At 43.1% G+C, this 7,383-nt stretch overlaps 1 pseudogene; it reads left to right on the forward strand.

Moving 5' to 3' along the window:
- Nucleotides 1–2,614: 2,614 nt before the first annotated feature.
- LOC124790777 lies at nucleotides 2,615–2,732 on the forward strand (annotated as a pseudogene).
- Nucleotides 2,733–7,383: the final 4,651 nt, after the last annotated feature.

Genomic DNA, 7,383 nt, shown 5'->3' on the forward strand with positions numbered 1-7,383 from the left:
TGCCTGTACACGCCATTCAAGCTCTGTTTGACTCAATGCCCAGAGACAGGGAATTGTGTGGCATTGTTCTGGATGTCTTGTCCGAAAATTACCTTGAGCAGATAGTTAGAGAACCAACTCGTGAGGGTAACGTCTTAGACCTCCTGGCAACAAACAGACCTGAACTTATCGAATCAGTTAACGTAGAGGAAGGTATCAGTCATCATAAGGCTGTGATATCATCTGTGTGACTGGTCCTACAAGGAATGTTAAGAAAGGGAGGAAGATATATTTGCTCAGCAAGGGTGATTCGACACAAATTTCAGAATATCTCAGCAGTCATCATCAAATGTTCGGCGATAAAGTCGATGATGTGGCGAAGAAATGGAAAAAAATCAAAGGCATTGTTCAATATGCCCAAGACAAGTATGTTCCGAGCAAGTTTCTAAGGGATGGGAAAGACCCACCATCTTTTAATAGCCATGTTAGAAAAGCGCTACGTAAACGGAGAGCACTTCATCTCAGTTTCAAGAGAAGTAAAAGCCTAGCTGACAAACAAAAGCTGAACGAAGCGAAAATGAGCGTAAGGAGAGCAATGAGAGAAGCCTCCAATGATTTTGAAAGTAAGACGTTGTCAACCGACCTGAGTAAAATCCTAAGAGATTTTGGTCGTATGTAAAATCAGCAAGTGAGTCAAAATCATCAGTTCATTCTCTCAGCGACGACACCAGCACCGAAACAGAAGATAACAGAGAGAAGGCCGAAATATTGAATTCATCTTCCGAAGCTCTTTCACAACGGAAGATCGTAACACTGTCCCTCCTTTCAACTGTCGTACGAACATCGGAAGGGCAAATATTGAGATAGCCGATCACGGAATAGAAAAGCAGCTACAATCGCTTAGTAGCCGAAAGGCTACCGGACCGGATGAGATACCTTTGGAAAAAAGCGCAAGTCATTCCTGTTTTTAAGAAAGACCGTAAGACAGATCCACACAATCATACACCTATATCGTTGACGTCAATCTGTTGTAGAATTATGGAACATGTTTTACGCCCAAGAATTATGACGTTCTTGGAAAATGAACATCTCCTCTATAAAAATCAACATGGATTCCGCAAACAGAGATCCTGCGAAACTCAGCTCGCTCTGTTCCTCCACGAGATCCACAGCCCAGTAGACAACGGCGTTCAGGTTGATGCCATGTTCCTTGATTTCAGTAAGGCATTTGACACCATCCCGTACTGCCGTTTAATGAAAACAAATACGAGCTTAAGGAGGGTCGGAGCAGACCTGCCATTGGACTCAAGACGTTCTTCAGGATATAACTCAACACGTCGCTCTTAACGGAACTAAATCGACAGATGTAAAGGTAATATCCGGAGTACCACAGGGAAGAGCGATAGGACCGTTGCTGTTTACAATATATATAAATGATATAGTAGAAAGCATGAGATGCTCTTTAAGGATATTCGCAGATGATGCAGTTGTCTATACCAAAGTAGCAACGCCAGAAGATAGTAAGAGTTTGCAGAACGACCTGCAGAGAATTGATGTATGGTGCAGACTCTGGCAGTTGACCCTGAACGTAAATAGATGTAGCATATTGCGCATATATAGGACAGTAATCCGTTACTGTACAGCTACACTATTGATGACGAACAACTGGAGACAGCGTCTGTCGTAAAATATCTAGGCGTAACTATCGAGAGCGACAACATATGACCATGTAAAACAGATAGTGGGAAAAGTAGACACCAGACTCAGATGCATCGAAAGAATCTTAAGTAAATGTAACGCATCCACGAAAGAAGTTGCTTATAAAGCGCTTTTTCGGCCTATTCTTGAGTATTGTTCATGTATCTGGGACCCCAACAGGTAGGACTGATAGAGAAGATCCACCGAAGAGTGGTGGGTTTCGTCACGAGATCGTTTAGCTGGTGAGAGAGCGTTACGGAGATGTTAAACAAACTTCACTAACAGACGTTACAAGAGAGGTGTTGTGCATCACGGAGAGATTTACTATTGAAATTTCGGGACAACACTTTTCAGGAGGAGTCAGACAACATATTACTTCCCCCCACATACATCTTGCGTATTGACCACGAGGAGAAAATTAGAGAAATTAGAGCCAATACAGAGGCCTGCCGACAATCGTTCTTCCCACACACTATTCGCGAGTGGAACAGGGTTGCAGGGATCAGATAGTGGTTCCGAAAGTACCCTCTGCCACACACCCTTAGGTGGCTTGCGAAGTATGATGTAGTGTAGATGTAGATGTCAGCAAACTTCTTCAGGGGTGCCTAATTATTATCACGGATGTTTAGCACACCGTAACTATATTTATCAGTATTTTGTCTTCATACCTCTATTCCCCTGGCGTATAGGTCCTATATGACCAACAAAACTCACATTCGTATCGTTAACGATCCAGTAGTAGCTCTTTAGAAATCTTGAGAATAGCAGCTTGTTATGCAACTTGGAAGTCAGAAAGCAGATATCTGTTATCGTTAACACAGCTTACTGAGTAGAGCTTGTGAGAAGACTTCATGTGTAAAGGTTTTCTTGAGATTTTATTAAAGAATTTCGTAGAGCAATTTGCAGCTCCATTAAATAAAACCTAAAATAAGTACCTTCCAACGGCCTTGCCGCAGTGGTAACACCGGTTCCCGTCAGATCACCGAAGTTAAGCGCTGTCGGGCTGGGCTAGCACTTGGGTGGGTAACCATCCGGTCTGCCGAGCGCTGTTGCAAGCGGGGTGCACTCAGCCCTTGTGAGGCAAACTGAGGAGCTACTTGATTGAGAAGTAGCGGATCCGGTCTCGGAAACTGACATACGGCCGGGAGAGTGGTGTGCTGACCACATGCCCCTCCATATCCGCATCCAGTGACGCCTATGGGTGAGAATGACACGGTGGCCAGTCGGTACCGTTGGATCTTCATGGCCTGTTCGGGAGGAGTTAAGTATTTCAGTTTGAAAGTAAGAACCTAGAGTGCAATGGACCGCACCTTGATTAAACTGACAACCGATAACGTACTCGCACCACAAGACAAGTGCAAAACCACTGAGATGACGAGACGCTGCTGGAAGCAGGCCTCTCTCTCAGCGCTATATTGGTCGCTGTAGCTCATAATGCAATGTAAAGTTGTTACTTACGTGAAGTGCAGCATTCCTGGAGTCCAGGAATGCTATACTGCTCTCTCAGTGTCTCATATTACATGAGGACTATGTAACATAAGTCATCGAAGTGGAAAGGGATTGTAAAGTGGGTTTGGGGAAGAACTCAGGGACGCACGCCGAGGTAAATGCTGTGTCACAGCGTTGACCCGGAGAACTCTGCTGCTTTCAGTGTTCACAATCTGTCAACAAATATCTCAAAGTGTTACTGGACGGAATTGTTATTAGCGATGTGTCAGAAAGTGAAATACGCTGTAGCAATGCTACAATTACCCTCATGACTTCAGTATTCAGATGAAAGGCGCTATCAAAATTTACATACTTCGCATTTCTTACATGGACTGGCTTGCGCAGGGTTCCAACCTGAAGACAATGTAACACCTTTGAGATGTTATTTTATTCATTTTGGATCAAGTGAACTCCACGGCCGTTTACGATAGTTGGTGAATGACGCAACCAGCCACAAATGGTTGCGTCATTCACCAACTACCTTTGGGATGAGTTAGAACGTCCACTTCGCTCCAGACCCGAGCGTCCAGCGTCGTATTGATTCGGCTCTTGAGGGAGAATAAGCTGCCGTTGCTCCACAGTCATTCAGACAAATTGGTGAAAGTACGAGCAGCAGTGTTCTAGCCGAGATTAAGCCATCATTTACCAGCAGATTCAGTGTTATCTGTGTTACTCAACACTCCGTTAGACCTGTAGGGACCGAAATGTGCCGTTCCATAGAGTTTGTGCTTCCTACTCTGGATGTCAGTGCAGCCTGCACGCCATTTCGAAGCCTATACATTACGCTAAAATGTGAACAGCTGTTTTTCAAATGATTGCTTGGTTTGTGAAACAACGCTGCATGGTTATGTAAATGAAGATGGTAGAGCATTTGTCCGCGAAAGGCAGGAAAGGCAGAGGTCCCGAGCTCGAGTCTCAGTCAGGCACACAGTTTTAATCTGCCAGGAAGTTTCATGTCAGCGCAGACTCAGCTGCAGAGTGAAAATTTCATTCTGGAAATGAAAGTAAAGTTTCTGTGTTAATTAAGGTGAGTGATAATTTCTATATAATATCCTTTATACATATTAATTTTAGATTGGATAAAATACCAATTATAATCCGCAAAGTAGTTATAAAATTTTATTGTAATCAAATATGAAACTTACAAGAACATAATTTTTCGACATAGTCTCCTTGCGTTTCAACGCACTTGGTCCATCGTTGTACAAGCTTCCTGATACCCTCATAAAAGAAGGTTCTCGGTTGAGCTGCGAGCCAGGAATCCACCGCTTCTTTCACTGCTTCCTCCGAGGCAAACCGACGGCCCCTTGATGCCTGTTTGAGTGGACCAAACAAGTGACAGAAGGGGCAAGATTGGGAATATATGGAGGATGATCTAGTTCTTCAAATTTGAGTTTCTGGAGCGTTTCAGCAGTGTGGGCAGCAGTATCCGGACAGCCATTGTCGTTCAACAACACAACACCTCTGACAGAAATCCTCAGCGTTTGCGTCGAATTGCAGGCTTTAGCCTGGCAGTAAGCATCTCACTGTAACGTACACAGTTTATTGTTGTGACCTTTCTCTGTAATGTTCCAGTACCGGACCTTGTGCGTCCCAAAAAACCGTAAGCATCAGTTTTCCTGCGGACGGTTGGGTCTTTAACTTTTTCTTGCACGGCGAATTTTGATGTTTCCATTCCGTACTCTGCCGTTTGCTCTCCGGCTCGTAATGATGGATCCATGTTTCGTCACCAGTAATGATCCTGTCTAAGAAGTTGTCCCCTTCGTCACCATAGCGATCCGAATGTTTTTTGCAGATGCCCAAGCGCGTTTGTTTATGCAACTGTGTGAGTTGTTTTGGGACCCGTCTTGCACAAACTTTATGAAACCCAAGTCTGTTGTGGATGATTTTGTAGACAGAGCCATGACTAATTTGCAGACGATGTGGCACTTCGTCAATAATCATCTGTCCAAGAGAATCATTTCACGTGAACGCTCAATGGTTTCTTCATTTGTGGCGGTAAACGGTCGTTCTCTTCTTTGGTGCAAATTGACAGCGGAGCAACCATTGTTAACAGCACGGCAGCGACAACGAAACTAACCCAGCAGATTGAAAACTGCAAAGGTATAACAACAAATAAACAAAGCATACGTCATCAACGTAAAACGACAGTAATACCAAAATAAAGAAAAAATATAACTAAATTGACTTACCCTCGTAGTACCCAAGTTATATTCAGTTATAATGTAAAATATGACTGGAACTTCAATTGTTGAGATAACGTTGTCCTTTAGTTGCTTTGTTTTGACATTTAAAGCCGTTTCTGCTTTTGTAAATAAAAACATATTCTTGCTGACGACAATACGGCATTTCATTTTATAAGAAACAATATAAATAATGCATGACTTGTGAAACATCTGTGAACTTAGTAACTTTTTTTTTTTTTGTTTCACGTTATGACAACCTATTATACAAGAGATCTAACAGACGAAGAAATTCTTACTCACCTACAAAATTGTCCAGCTGATGCTGATACACTATCTGAATGTAGTGTTGACAGTGAAGATGAAATGGTGCGTGGTACACTGCGGAATAATAGCGCAATAACTCTTCAGACATATGCTAGTACTTCGCAAAAATTACAGAACCTGAACTAAATGCTGATGAGGAAGAGACAGACAATGAAGAAAATGTTCAAACTGTATCTCTTGAAGTATGTGCTAAAACTGTGCAGAGTATGGATTGACAATAATACAGTACACTTTATTTCAAATTGTCTTAGAAATGGAGTATGCAGTATGTCCATAACCCAAAAAGATGGAACAGACACTAAAGATTGCAATGAAGATATGGGCAGCGTAGATGAAGCTGACATGGCGATATCTCTTTATGAAATAAACAGAAAATGTAAAAGGTATTGGCACAGTCTGTTTTGTGTAACGGTGGATTCAAATGGGTGAAATGGCTCTGAGCACTATGAGACTTAAGATCTGAGGTCATCAGTCCCCTAGACTTAGAACTACTTAAACCTAACTAACCTGAGGACATCACACACATCCACGCCCGAGGCAGGATTCGAACCTGCGACCGTAGCAGCAGTGCGGTTCCGGACTAAAGCACCTAGAACTGCTCGGCCACAACGGCCGGCTGTAACCGTGGAAATGACCCTAGTGTGCTGCTATATTTCCTACTGTACAGTAAAAGGGATAATTCCACTGATTGATTTCAAACGTAGTGCTACACCTGTTCTACTCACATTTGGAAAGAAAATGTCCAAAAAGAGGGGAAAGACGAAAAACGACCCAAATTCTGCTCTTTCAACTCCGAGAAGAAGAAAGGCAACATTTCCAGTTCCAAATGGCGTACGCTTTCTAAATACAGGTTCTCTTGGGCCAACATTTGTCATTTAAAGAAACAGATGTGAACTAAGCTCATCTACAGAGATGGAACCTGGACTCACTTTCAAAGTGTTCAGAGCATAAAATTTTTTATATTTTAATGAAAATGGAACTGTTTTTACAAGTATCAGCAGAAGCAATAATCATAGTTGTATGATTCTTTTGGGACTTCTCAGTCCCTTAATACACTTCGCCTGCATAATCCTGTCTACACTTACAAGTCCTCTGAACATTTTAAACATTTTAATGGCGTTGTATCATTTTTGAAATAAGATAATTTGCTATTAATTAAATAACTCTTCATCAGATGTTAAGGTAAACATTTTGGACGCTGATTTTATGTGTTTTACAATAAAGTAAATAAAGAGTTAAGGGGAAGGGCGGACGCATCCCATACTGAAGTTCATTAACAAGTGTCTGGATACCTTTGATCAGATATGGTATATGCTCTGATCTTTGGTATTCATAGTATTTTCACCAAGTGATTATTCCCTTTAACGTAACAGATGTAAAGCGTATTTTAGTCTGCACTTTGAAGTAATTAACGCTTTTGCCACACACAGCAAAGGAGAGGCAGCCTCGCATTATTAAGGTTTCCGCTGCCGCCACTCTTCCGGCAGCAGCCGTAGGCAGAGAGAGTGCCCGGCAGAGAAGCGGCGGCACGCTTGGCTCACGCCTGCTGCCCACGGTTCTCAGCCAGGAGCCTCGCGTCGGCGCCTTCTGAGGGATTCCTGTGCTGGGCGGACTCGCGCTGCGGATGCTATCGCGCCTAATGTATGCGCCGCTGCCGGCTCACATACGCCGCCCGACGGTCATACCCCTCCCGCTCCTCTCCAAACAC

This window comes from Schistocerca piceifrons, chromosome 3 (assembly GCF_021461385.2).
Source record: "Schistocerca piceifrons isolate TAMUIC-IGC-003096 chromosome 3, iqSchPice1.1, whole genome shotgun sequence".
In the NCBI taxonomy this organism is placed as follows: Eukaryota; Metazoa; Arthropoda; class Insecta; order Orthoptera; family Acrididae; genus Schistocerca; species Schistocerca piceifrons.